The sequence below is a fragment of the Temnothorax americanus genome, unplaced genomic scaffold (assembly GCF_048541705.1).
Source record: "Temnothorax americanus isolate GAGA-0224 unplaced genomic scaffold, ASM4854170v1 Scaffold4, whole genome shotgun sequence".
Classification (NCBI taxonomy): domain Eukaryota; kingdom Metazoa; phylum Arthropoda; class Insecta; order Hymenoptera; family Formicidae; genus Temnothorax; species Temnothorax americanus.
In genome coordinates, this window is record NW_027509547.1 from 2466246 (window position 1) to 2480821 (window position 14576).

Sequence of the window (14576 nt, forward strand, 5' to 3'; positions counted from 1 at the left end):
AAGCGTCGGGAGAAACGATCCCTTGGGGGTGGAAGCCGAGCGAGAGAGGTGCAGAAAGAGAAAGGGAGAGAACATCATGGAGGGTAGCGTGCGTCTGAATGTCAGCTGCTGCCAATAAATAATGTCGTACATTGACGTACGGCCGGCAACTAATCATCCATCGTGTGGCCAAATCAGCTGGTGATTTTTCACGCGTCACGGCGCGCCGCGCGTGTGAATCGTGCCACGGGATTACGCGCCGCGTGCAATCGCCTTCCTTCGAGACCGGTGGAGGCTGTAGCGCTTTTGAAAAAAAAAAAAAAAAGAACAATGCCGGCTTCCGTTTGACACGCGTGTAGAATATTACTTCTACATTCGAGTTTTTGATCTACACAATTAATTTCTATTCTACTTTCTTACAAAATCTGTCACCGTGGTATCTCAATACCCAAGTAAAATGTTATTTGTGAGACTACATTACTTACAAAAAAAGGTTACATGTGCATTTAAGAGAAGAGTAGAATCTCTAAAATTAAAGTAGAATAAGATCGTCAAGGTAGTTTTTAAACATACGGTCCAATTTGCCCAAATAAACCACCAAGACCAGTTTCCGCGTTCGTTCCTTCCGCGCAGAGAAAAGTTTCGACGTTGGGAACGTAAATTTCCCCCGATTTCAACGCCGCAATGATGTTTAGAGATCGGCCTCGCGATATCGGCCGGCGGGCGACTGGTCACGAGACGATACGCGGAGAATCGTTTCTGGGGTTCGGCGATGTGCTCGCTGGTTGGATGTCGCTGTCGCATAAATCACGGGCGGTATCTTCTGGCGCGGCGGTTCGCTCATCACGCCGAAGTTCTTGTCGCGCCTTAATAACGCTCGGGCGTCTCACCCGCGCCTCCGCTCTCTCTCTCTCTCTCTCTCTCTCTCTCTCTCTCTCTCTCTCTCTCTCTCTCTCTCTCTCTCTCTCTCTCACGCCGATTCTCCACCACCCCTGGCCTTTCCCACCCGTCCCCCCGCACTCCCCCTCGACACCCCTCATCGTCGTCGGAACGTACCTTTCGTCCTTCTCTCGAAACCGACCGCCTCTTCTCCCGCCTGCGAGACGGTACCGACCGCGCGGCACGACTCCACGCTTCGCTACAAATCCTGATTATATTCTGCAAGTGACGTTATACCGTAAGGGTGCGATGGCGTGTTGAAGTCTGGTTTTTGTTTCCCTCCGTGTCGTTCCCTACCACCCGCGCCTTACCCCACCAGCCCGATCTCCTCTTCGCCCTTCCACGTCAACCGCAACCGACCTCCTCCTAAGTCCCTCCGCGACGGTAGTAGTGTTGCTCTTCCAGCGGCAGCGGCGGCGGCGGCGTCTTTTCACTGCCTCCTGCTGCCTCCCCCTCTTTCTCCCCGGTTTTACCTTCCAGCTTCGACATCCTCATCCTCGTTCCTCTCTGCCTCCCTTCTCTTTACGCCGCGGCGGCAACAACTACCCTCACGAAACCGGATGGAGGCTCCTCTCATCTTTACCCGGGCGACTGACAGCCTGGACCGCGTAAATCAATTTTCAATTACGGCTCTGGGATACGTATAGGAGGCAGGCGGGCAGGCAAGCAAGGCAAGGCAGGTTGGTGGTCGGTTGGGTAGGTGCTCGTGCAGTCGACCGAGGAAGAGGAAAGTCGACGGACGAAGAGGTCTGCCGCCTCTCTGTATAAAGCACGTAGCACGGGGGAAAGAGGTAGACAATACGAAGAAGCAGGGAGTTAGAGAGGGAAGGACGAGGTTGGTCGAGGCGGTGGAAAGAAGAGGGCGAGAGAAAACGAGATAAAGAGAACGGATGAGAGAGCGAGAGGAACAAGATGAGAGAATAAGGGAAAGGGAAAGAGAGAGAGAGAAAGAGAGAAAGAGGAAGAAAGGGAGAGAGAAAACCGACGCGGCTCGGTGGGTACGTACGTATTATTATACTTCGCTACAGTCATATTTATAAATCAGCGATATAGCACGACGAGCGGAGACGTGGAGGGATGGAATTTATAGCTTCGTTCTCTTTCCTCCACTGCCAGTTTCTGCCCCTCTTGACTGGCGACCCACCCCCCTTCGCCTCCTTCAACCTCCGCTCATTCTACGAGCTACCCCTTCCGATACCCCCCTCCCCCTCTGTACGTTACTCTCGTCTCCCGTTGTCCTTCTTTCTCTCGCATTCCCTCTTAACCCTTCTTATTCCGCGACTCCCTCGCTCCCGGTAGCCTCTCTCGGCGGAGAGTGCGCGGGCATACAAACTGCCAAGCCGGTACGTATGAGCTTAGGTCGACATTTTCCCTCCTCTCTTTGGCAATAAATCTGCGAGTCTTTTGAGCCGACGGCACGGTCCGGAGAGAGAGAAAGAGACGGGAGGGGGTGAAGAACGGGGAGGATTTCCAGAGCGCGCTCGCCGCTGTTGGGGTGCCAGAGGTCGCCCTCTTGTTCTCTCCCTTTCTCCATCTCTCTCTCTCTCTCTCTCTCTCTCTCTCTCTCGTTTGCTCTTTCGACCCTCACGGACGGGCGCTCTCCCTCTCTCGCGTCACGGGAATGTATATAATTAGCAGCATTGTACTTCCTCGGACAGATTTACGGGTCGTATCGCTACCGCGGCTGCATGCATAAGCGCGTTAAATAAGTATTTATCCGCCCCGTGGGGTACGGCGATGCCCGAGGTATCCGCCTGATGGATTTGCCGCTCGAACGCCCGAAACTGCATTAAACGCGTCCCTACGAACCGCGAGCCGCCCCCTCCCCCTCCGCTTCCCGCCCGCGCGCACCCCTTTCTCAGCCGGGGTGAAAGAGGAGATACAAAAGTCGAGACACAAGTTTACGTTAATGTCTACCGACCGTGTGGAACGGGATCACGGTCGTATATATCGTCGCGGAAATTCGATTTTAAAAACTCAGTTACTCTCGATGTGGATTGCCAAGGACCATTCGTTGCGCTTCTCGGTTAGTCGCCCGCGGAGGGAATACGCCGTCTGCGTATCGAGACAAATACTACGTTACCGTGGGCGAACGACGAATCGCGAAGTGCAGCGGAACATTCCGCGTTACGACGGGAACGTTTACATATTTATAACGCCGAACCGAGTGGCGTTCCGCAACATGCATAAATTATGCAAATGCACCAAATGAACATCCGCGAATAAAGCGCGGCCGAGCAAAATAGGAAAAAAAGAAAAGAAAACCCGTATCGACCGTCGTAAGGCGATGAAAGCCGAACGAAGGGGGTGAAGAAAGAAGAAAGTGGCGCAGCGCGGAGGAAAAAAAGGCAGTATTTATAGTAAATAAAAAAAAGGAGGAAAAGAGAAAAAGGAAAGATTAGTATTTCGTTAGCGCAATAACGTACGAAGGGCACAGCCAACGTGTCAGAGGAGCGTAAAATAATTATATAACGCCGAAAAAAAAAGCGCGGGACAAAGATGGACATCCGCCTCTCGGAAGCCGGCCACGTCATCGCTGTCCGGTGACGGTTCGCAGTTTGCAGCATCGGGTATGGCAGCAGCAGCAACAGCAGCCCCGGCTGCGCTTCCATCGATGCCCGATCGAATCATTTATCACCCATGAGAGCGAGAACGCGCCGTTGTCGCGCGCGCGTGCAGTCAGCGCGTATATAACGCGGTCGGGGCCAGAACGGGCGAATGAGCGGGGAGCGCGAGAGCGCACTTCCAACCACTCGGCCAACTCGGGTCAGCCGTGGATATGATGCACACACGCGTGTGTGCACGTCCCCGCGACGCGTACACATGTACACGGGCATGTATGCCGCCGCCCCACACGGTCGGGACTTCCGTCAAGTTTCAAAGGGTTGACGGATGATCGCCACGGGACGGAAAGACGACGAGTCCGGATCCATCATATTTTCTACGTCCCACCACGTTGGTCTACCCTTCTCTGTCCACTGGTGTGATCAAGCGCGAACTCAGCTACTCACTGTTGCTAGAGAACCTGCGCCGCGCCGGATCCAGGCTTTTCCAGGAATTACCTTTAAGCGCGTAGGGATGAACTGCGGTGCTCTTTTCTCTGCAAGTGAATTAAATAGTAAAATTAATTCGGAGAATCATGTTTATAATATATATTCTATAATTAATAATTAAAGGGTCGAATCTGACTACTTGATAATAAAAAAATATGCGTTTTATCTTTAGTCATTCATTATAGAACTTCACAAATACATATCGGAGACACACACAGATAGATTTAATGAAACAGGAAATAAATTTAAGTAATTATTTAAAAAGTTATGCCATGTGTGATATTTACGTTATTTCTAATGCAGTTAAAATCAATGCAATAAATATTGATACAATTTGAGCATTTATTTTATCAATAATAGTATCTCTGAAACAGTTTACTTTTATACGATAAGATTTTACGTTAAACAATTTTATTCGGAAGTTTAAAATGTTTTTGTAAATTAGAGAACGGTACACAGATCGAATGCACCTATATAGGCAAAATGTTAAATTTACTAATTAATCTAATTAATTAGGAGGAACGATTGTTCATAGTTATTTAATTAACTAATCAATTCCAGTAGTGCTCTGACTGAGTCGGGAAACCATAATGATGCTATAACCAAACTCGCCAAAGGTACAATTATTATGTGTTCAATAATAATAGTTACTGTATTATTTTGGAACCTATAATCGATTGGCAAAGAGAGAACAGCGGTTACCTGCGAGCAAAACGTCTTTAAAATAACAAAATAGTCATCCATTAGTAATCCCAATTTATACGTACGTAACAACACCTGTTACGTCCACGCGTGCTTGCCTTTTTCGAAGAAACCCGCAAGATAACCGTCTCTTACTATACTTTCGAATTACATGCATGCTAGTAGTTTTGGCCGCAAAGTCGGACTCTTGTTAAGACATAAATGCTCTTTCCTGGCCGGCGCACGATGTCCTGGAAATTATTTTCCGAATTGGCAACGTTCCAGAATTGGTAAGCCGGCAATAGGCATCCTCTCAGGATCTACTAGTAAATTCGCAGCTCCGCGCCGGCAATATATTATACCTTTATCGGCGTAAATTGCAATGATCGATTCTATTTTCAGAGCTCGGGAACTATTAAAGCGATCCTCGGTGACGACCGGCCGATATATTAACTCGTCAGAAACGGTGGGTGGGAGTAAATTAAAGAAAAAGCGATGTCGCGTACACCCTCAGGAAATGTACCGCGATGAAAATGCATCGCGCGTTCGCAGCAGATCGGGCTTCATGCCATAGTTTAGTGGCTACCGGAAATGGAACAGTCGATCGCGGCCCCCGTTCGCAACATTCCGCCCGGACAGCGCGTCGACTCCGGATCAATCTCATAATTTTGGCGACAAAGTCGTCCGGGAACGCGAAAGAGAGATACAAGGAAGCGCGCGCGACGGCGACGGCGGTGGAACGAGAGAAAGAGCTGATAGGGTAGATACATCGCGGGATAACGGCGACTATCGAGGAGAGCGTAGCGTATTTCCACCGTCCCTCCCCCTCATACCCTCGTCCGGCGGCTTCGGCGCGCGGCGAGGAGAGAGGGTTCGGGGGTTCCATCGGTTTGTCTCATTTCCGGGATCCAATCTCTCGGCTCGGTGCCGGGCCAACCTGCAGCAGTCTCGCCATCCACGAACCGCTCGCTCGTACAATTCTATCCCCCCCGTCGCCACTGCCACCGCCGACCCCGATCCCTTTTCCCTCCGATAGCGAACGGGGGCTGCCGGCACGCCGCCACCCAACGGCACTTTAGAACTGCTCCCTAACCCTCTCTCTTTCCCCGTGTGTATAGGTATTCTCTCTGCTCGAGATACATTCTATCCTTTACCCTAAGCCTAATGTGCGCGCTGGAATCGGGCTGGAAGGGAAAAGGAGAAACGCCGGCGAGAGACGGTGAATGAGGGAGCGCGGGAGAGGGAGAGAGAGGTGACTTTATCTCGTGGCGCCCAACAAGGCGACTCTCGCGTTTCAGGACGAGCGCCAAGTGTATCGCCGCAAGTTTATGCGAGTCGAACTACAACGGGTCGAGCTGGATCTGCGCGAAGGACGGAGGACGCGTCGGGGAGAAGGAGAAGTGGGAAAGGAAGAATGAGTGTGCGAGAGCGGGTGAGACTGTGTAAGAGAGAGAGAAAGGGGGAGTGAGTCGAGTCGATCCAAGTCGACTAGACCAGAGTCGAGTCGAGTCGGGTCGAGTCAGGCTCCATCCCAGTTGTCGTGCGAGGGAAACTTTGTCCATTTTCATCCCGTGGGGATCCGTCCACCGGCGCTATCTCCGCCGGCGCTGGAGAATTTTGCGCGCGATCGTGACGAAGACAACGACGTCGAAGGATAACTCCGCGTCGTAAAGAACCGCGGCACCGACGACGCCCGGCGCCGTCGTCGCCAGAAAGCCTTCGAAATAATGAACGCGCCGGCCAAATAGACGAAATGGTCGAGAAAAATCCCGAGAGAGAAAGTATCAAGATATAATAGATTCTTCGAGACCCCAGGACCAAGAGATTATAAAGAGAGATAGTTGCGCTGAAAGATGAAGATTGGCTGACGATTACTCGCCAGCGGCTAACGCTAACGTTCGTAGATTCTTGATGCGCGTTCACGATTTTAAAGTCGTAAACGAGACTCCAATTTAAAATGTTTACGACAGCCAAACAACCGTATAACTGTCCTAAGATCGTGTAAATTAATGAAAGAAGTCTAAATGAATGGTGAATCACACCAGGATACAATATCTGTTTATAGTGTCAATGATAATTATGATAACGATGACCGTATGCAATTTAACATAAAAAGCCCCATTCACAGCCATTATTTCAATGTTTCTTTTAAATTCGCTGACGGTGATATGACATAATAATAATTTACAACAATAAGTCTACAATAATATCCGTGCTCGAGCCGAGCATTCGGGTTTTTTTTTGCACAAGTTTTTGTGAGCTCGTCACGATACGCAAATGTCAGCAGGCAAGTAGCGGATTCAATGGACCGGCAGCTCCGTTAAAATCGATGAATTACGAGACAACGCATTAGTGCAATCCGCACGATACTAATCAGCGAAATTTCCGTGCGATAAATAAACGAATGAAAACGCGTAACCAGATACGCGCGCGGTAATGTCGATGCGATGGAAACGCCGGCCCTCATAAATCGACAGATTTTTCAGTAAAAAGGGAAAAACAAATAAATGAACAAAGAACGAAAATCAAAACCTGGGACACACCGGTAACGATTGCGCCGGGGATATGTATATGAGGCCGGCGGCTGATTGGTGGTTTGGAGGTGAATTCGCTCGTAATATGTATGTGTAATATTGATTCGACATAGACGCATAAAGATAGACTAAAGTGGATTTGAGCATGGAACCGTAATTTCTGCAAATATTATGTTTGCATATACGGCGTTGCCCGCACGGGTCCGGCAAAAATCATTTTTTAATCTGCATCGAAATTTCATAATAATTTTACGTACGCGTGTCCGATAACTTTTCACGTTGCTCATTGAGCGTTTTGTCATCCTATCGGACGAAGAGACTACAGATAAGATAGATGTTTCCCATTTTTCTATTTCAATTGCATGCGTCACGCACTATTAAACATATGAAAAGAATAGATAAAATAAAACGTTCAGGATTAAGGATTAAAAATAATTAAAGATAAATTTGATAATTATATATATATATATATATATATATATATATATATATATATATAAAGAATTGTTATAATGATCGTAATGTAGTTTCGAAACTCCTTTCTTAAAAGATGTAACTTATAATTGATGACTAGGAAAGGTGCTGACATGCAACGAGGACGCAATCGCGACATCAACATCCTGGGCGACCAAAGAGACAAAGATTTATCGCCAGAAATGAGAAGAAGGGATAAGATCCAGCGTAAATGAAGAGTCGCAAGGCATCACTTTGAGACCCCTCCGCGCGTTGTTATTTCTGAAATATCAACCGCGGCTGATAGCCAGGGTAGGATCCGAGTAATGAAGACGCAAATGCGATCACGGTGGGAGATTTTCGAGGGCCGAAGAGACAAGGGAGGTCGCGGACTGGCGGAGCCGGAGAAGGACAGGCGAAAGGATCGAGTGACGAAGAACAGGAGGGATACGCGAGCAAGGAGGTCGTCACACAGCTGGCACGCCGAATGTAATGTAACGAGGCGCTGCCCTTATCTCTTTGCTATTATCTCCGCTCGTTTTCATATCGCTCTGGCTATGGCCGGCGTGGCGCGGCGTCTCCCGCGGCCTGGGAGCCTAAGAGATACATACAAAAGTATTATGTAGGCACTTACGGTATCGCACGGCGGGACGGGTGCACAACAATACAAGTTGGAATACGTCCCGTCATCCTACGGCGACGGTGCGAGAACCGCTCGTGCGTGACCACGAGCACTGGGTTCTCCAATGGGATCGAGTCGCACGACTGTCCGTCTCTCCTCTGTCTCTCTTCCGTGTCTCCCGTGTGTTTCGTGACTTCGCCCTGACGCGACCGGGGAGAGCCCAGGCTCGGATCTCGGCACGGATATATGACGAATGCGAAAAGAACTTATTGTCCCGTCGACCGTTTAGCCCCGACGTTGTCCGTCGCGCGGGCCACGCGAGCACGTCAGGGAAGATGCACGTCGCTTCCGGGAGCGACACGAACCCACCGCGACATGCCGTGGCAGGTCTTCCGCGACTCGCGGTACCTTTTACATGATGGGCATACGCGAATAGTTTGCAATAGGGGATTCCAAGTATTTGTTGCGGTTAAACCTAATCGATTGGAGAAAACGCGAGGAAGAAATAATGATTTCGCCGAACCAATTACGGTTCCACTCTGTAAGCTCTATTACGTGTTTATTAACTCGATCTAACTATACACTCCTCTTGTAAGCTGTCTGTCTGAATCTTAGTGCAATCGTACAGAAATTTTATTATATATATGCCCGTTAATAAACTTTGGCATAGTGCTCCGTGCAGATCAATGTCAATTTTATTCAATTATAATATTTTTAACATATACGAATAATTTCCACATTTGCAAATATATTTCTGTAGCTATAAGTGGAATGGGGGACACTATTGAAAATATTTATGAAAGCGAAACCGAAAGATAATTGCTATTCGTATTATTATAAAGAGTAATATTCATATTATTATTATTCATTAAATCATTATTGTTCAGCTAACATTACACGCATATACAAGTGGCAAACAAAATAATCATATTTGTGTAAACAGAGATAACGTCTTAACGATTAATCGTTCAAACAAAGTTATTTCGGGTATTATTGACCATTGAACCTCCGGCCATCGTTTGTGAGGAAAGAACCTATTTGCCATTCCTGCAACGTTATTGCCGTTGAATGACGGGTTACCTATGGTCCTTCGATTGTTCTTCGAAATGAAACGTATTGATTACCCGTCCTCAATGAGCAGCGGACTTTCCTATCAGCCGACGCATCTGCCTCACTTGGTTCCTTTCTTCGTTCGATGACGACGATGACTCGTCATCTTTTGACAGAAAAAAAAGTAGGGAGGAGAGGGATAGGGGAGAATGATATCCTCGTCTCGAATGGCCCCGTTCGCCCTTGATGTCGCCGCGATGAACGAAACGATCGACGGGGAATAATCATGCACCGATGATCTTGAATGCCTCCGATGACAATGAGGCGTCGACCCGACTCGATCACAACTCGTTTATGTCCGCATTATCGATTTCAGAAAGGTCGACAAAAGATTCTTAATTATGATACCGTAGATACGCGTCATAAACATCACGCACTATCATTGCTTCACCATCTACTCGCAGTAATTGCGAGAATGGACGAGTTATGGAAAATAATGCGAGGTATTTTGAGTCAGAATCCCGTCTCTCCCATTTTTGTATCGAGCTTTAGTGCCATGCTATAATTAATAAATAGCTATACACTGCGACATATACGAATTAAAATTATTTCTTTAAATAAGATTTCTCTTTATATTAAAATCGAATTAAGAAAGACAACAGGGACATAAATAGTTAAGTTATGCACAAAATCGACGATTAATATAAAATTGTAGGAAGAATTTATAGTTGCGAGTGTGTCGAATCAGAATCTTTATACGGACGAACAAGCGGACAAACGAAAAAGAGTTAATTCGTCAGCCGCTTCGTATTTTAACGGAATGCGGCAACCGGATCGAATAGACGAATCGCGGGGCTATTAGAGCGTCTGCCGTGAGGACGGGCTGAGGGATTGCTTCGACAGAGCGATTACAGTGGTCGACGTGTTCGAATGGAAAAAAAGATGGAGAAAGAAAGAAAAAAAATCAGCGATACCAAACAACGGGTCGAGTCTACGTAGAGAGAGGCTGCCGGTGGGGTCGCGTTTTTCCGGGGTGAACTAATAGACTCCCGCCCGCTCGCTGAACTCCGCGTGCACCCTCTCTCACCCACTCTTCCTCTCTTCTCCCTCTCTCTTTCTCTCTTTCCTTCTCGCTTTTCCTGCCTCCCTTGCTCTCACGCTCTCAAATAAAAGTTTGCCGTGACCCACCACCACGACACCTGTTGAACCGTTGGCCAGAGCTGGTTTTCCGGCCAAAAAAATCGGCAATTAGCGTATGAAGCCTGTCCATCAAGGCCGGCTGAAAAAGAGTTACGACGACAAAGGGAGAAAGAGGGAAAGAAACGGCAAGCGCGAGAGCGAGAGAAAGGAAGGAGCGTCGAAAGGACGAAGCGCGAGACTGAAAGCCGTTCATCGAGATCCGATCGCTCGTTCATGTTGACGTGTGTCTCATAAGTCAAAAAAAATATCCGACGGCGAGGTATACCGTACGTATAAATTTGTTCCGCGTGATATTTACGTGCTATCCGTTTATGCGTGAATGAAGAATGATATTACGAGCTTGATAATTCATCGCAACCGACTGTAATCCTTATATGATACGCCACTCGGCGAAATATCTTGACGTCACAAGGACACGTAAAAACGGGATAAAAAGCCAACAATAACCGAAAATATGTAAATAAAATGTAAAACCAGCCGAAGATAAATCGCTAGAAAAGGAAACACCGATCGTGCGAAATATTGAAAGTAATACAAGTACGATGAACGTCACAAAAAGGATTATCGCGCGAGCTGTAGGCAAAATAAAAGTACCTTCGGCTTGTAAGAGTCTATAAATCGTGGTTAAACAGGAAGCGCGCGTTCGGGAGAGATAACAGCCGGCAGTTTGTGAAACTGCAACGACGCGGTATATTCGACGAGCAGTAAATTCGCGAGCGTCCGCAATTTGGTGCAATCTATAGACACCGCTATCTGCATAAGGGACACTGCACTTCACTGCAGTCTGATTATGCATTCGGCTGGCGCGTAAGAGCGAGTGGAAGGGAAGAGACGACGGTGATTGACGGTTGACAGGATTGACTGACGGGCAGACGCGACCCAAAGGGTTGACGAATGGCTCTCGGTGGTCAAGCGAGCTTTCTAGCCGCAACTCGGTCCAGCGGTCCGCAGGAAATGCATCACGATCCGCGTCAGGTGCACGTCGATCTCCCATTGTACACAACGGCCGTGTCGTTATCTGTTTATCGCAAGTGTCCACGCTGGATCACGCAATTCCCAACCATTTCGCGTTTACCCGCAACGCGCAGATACAGAAGCGCGAGCGCGATACTTGTTCCGTGTTTATTTTACTGACCGATTGCGTGGTAACCAAAACAACGGCGTATAGAGCACAATAAAACGATCTATCGAACGAGTTGATCGCCTACCGTGAAAAAATGTTTGGAAAATATACGTTATGCGCGTGCAGTGTTTGTAGAAGTTTTTATTTAATATCGATAAGGATCTTTTGACTTCTTGAATAAAAACAATAGGATATGTTTAATTCGCAAGCTAACTATTCAAAGTAATATCGTAGAATTTTAGACGCAGAATTAAAAACGTTTGGAAAACATGGCTTCCGGTTATTAGCTGAGAAAATGAAAAATGAGATAAAATGATAACATCAAGATAATATTCTTCAAATTTTTTCGATGGCATTATATGCCATGGCAGCAGTTTTTCTATATAACAATACTTTCTGTAACAAATCTTATACTTCGCGAGTGATACTTGAGACGATTATACGTGCCGGAATTACAAGTAGTATCGATCTTTCGGTCGAATGGTCTTCGACGTACGAATATCTATTCGTCGAGCAACGAGAGAGAACCAATCGTCGTACATTCGCAGCCTCGACGGCGATTCGCCAAGAACGGAGGTCGAAATGGAAATTTACGAGGCAGATTCCAGGATAAATGCTGCAGCGTACCGAACAGCTTTTAGGGCAATGGGTCGTGCGTTCTTTCGGAGTGGGAAATCGGTCGTGCCCGCATTTTACGATTAACGTAGTGTTCTTTCGACTCCTTCGATGCGTTCCTTACGCGGACTCTATAGTAGCCAGACTGCTACTACATATCGCGGAAAATAAGTACATGCATACTTATGTGCCCTTCGCTTTTCCACTGCCGCAATTTCAGGACACCGCGCGTCGCCGCGCAAAGGTCAGACCGTCGTGCGTGATCGATGGAACGAACCGTTTAGCAGAATGCCATATTATTTCGTCACGTCGGAGAACAGAAGCTTCCGTATTTCATTCCCCCGATCGCGTCGTAACTTTGCTTGTTTTCCAGTTAAACCATCGACACCGTTACGTATAGTAATGCTCGATCTAAATCAGTGACCGAAATGCGGGACCATGTGCCATATTTAATACATTGCGCGAGAAAATATATGCGGCAAATATTCCATTAGACAAATTTCATATTTTGATAAAAATCTTTACATTATGAAATCAATATTCGCGATTATATTAAATGTGGTGTTATTATAATTTACATTCTTAGTATTTCACATTTTTTGCTCGATATATTTATATTCAAGATATATTACATCGTAATGTAAGTTTTTAGTATAACAGTTAGTTAAAAAATTAAAATCACAAACAACAGTTATAAGTAAATAAAATATTATATATATATTTTAGATTTTATATCGCATTTTATAAAGTTCTAAAAATGTTAAATTAATAAAAAGTGTCTTTGCAAAAGATACTTGAACATAATTTTTTCGAAATATTACTTTTAGTACTCGCTGGCATGTGATTCGCGTTTTTGAATCATTATCGTGCGGCCTCTCACGCATTTTAAGCCTTTTCGAAGAGTCGTAAGACGCCTCGCGAAGGCTCGTCCTAAGAAACGGCGCGTTCACGTCCCGCGTACGTGTTTACCCGTGCGTGTGCACAACGAGCGACAGCAAAGGATCCATCCACCCCTTCCGCGACCCTTCCGTATTTCCCAACTACCCCCAGGACCTGCGGCGCGCCGGAAGGTGAGGGGCGCGGCGGGGGCGTACGGGGCGGTATGTTTATTGCTCGAAGCTATCTCTTCTGGCGAGGGTGGCTGCCGCGTCACACGGGGTCATTTTCATAATTCGGCCGTTCGTATTCTCCGCGGCCGCGCGGCCCGAATCGAACAACAGCGCGCGGCGGAGGCCGCGAGAACGCTTCTCGTTCTCGAAGTTTCTGTCTCTCTCTCTCTTTCCCTTGCTGCTTCTCTCTCGTTCTCTCTCATCGCCAGTCTTCCTCTTATCCTTCTTCTACAATCACCTCCTTACCCTTCGCCTCCACCTTTTCAGACCTTCGTTTCTCTCTCTCTCTCTTTCTCTGGTTGACTGCCTATCCTCTTCCCCCGCATCTCCCTTCAGCACCCACGAGCCTCCCTGTCGTTATCTAGTGCCGTCTTGATGCAACACCTTTCTTCTTCTTCTTCTTCTTAGCTCTTTGTCCTTTTTCCCGCGCGTTTCCACCGCCTGCTCTGCACTTCTATCTTCTGCTTGAATTCTTTCCCTCTCTCGTATCACTGCAATTGTCCTCGGTCTCCTTGCGTAGCAGCTATAACACCGCGTCTCGGTATATGACCTCGTATTGATGCGACACCTTTCTTCCATGCCGCCGTCCTTTCCTCTTTCTAAACTCGCGAACCATCACGCTTCTCCCCCATCTTCTCCTCTCCTTTTTCCAACCTGTTCGTACTTTGACGTTGCGGTCGCAAGTTTGGCCTCGCGATATACAATCGGGTTTGCGGACATCTCTCTTTTCCCTTCCGGTTCGTTTGCGCGACCGGAGAGGCAAAGCAACGAAGTGGGAGAGATGAGGACCGGCTCTCAGCATGGCGTCAGTGTCCCCGTTGATCTATTGCTACCTGTATATTGGATCGATGCGGACCAATCAACCGCTACCAGTCGACCATGTCGTTCCCGATGACCGGAAGAAGAAACGCCTCTTCAGTTCCTCGAGCACGGGAGTTTTGTCTTCGAACCCTCCGTATATTTGACGCTTTCGGACGCGACTTGTTCCACGTTTTACGACTGAAGTTGGGTGATTTACGGTACCGTCGTCTATATTTCGATCTGACTCTTTTTCCTTATTTCATCGATACGGGAGACGACAGGAAAGGATTAAAGCGCGGCATGCAATAAGTTCGAAGTTTCGAGGACGTATACGTTAGAAATATCTACCGTACTTAGGAAGTTTCTTTGTTTTCGTCGGCGGAAAACCTGTTTGGAATTCGATACAGCAGCCGAATA

The 14576-nt window shown here is 47.4% G+C and overlaps 1 long non-coding RNA gene across 1 annotated transcript in view; it reads right to left on the reverse strand.

The window, feature by feature from the left end:
• Positions 1-14576, reverse strand: part of LOC143902563 (uncharacterized) — a 35005-nt gene that overhangs the window by 1372 nt on the left and 19057 nt on the right. The window contains exons 2-3 of the long non-coding RNA XR_013258406.1: positions 3930-4018; positions 1036-1517 (exon numbers count right to left, since the gene is read on the reverse strand). This is a non-coding gene — a long non-coding RNA (uncharacterized LOC143902563). The remainder of the gene's footprint in view (positions 1-1035; positions 1518-3929; positions 4019-14576) is intronic.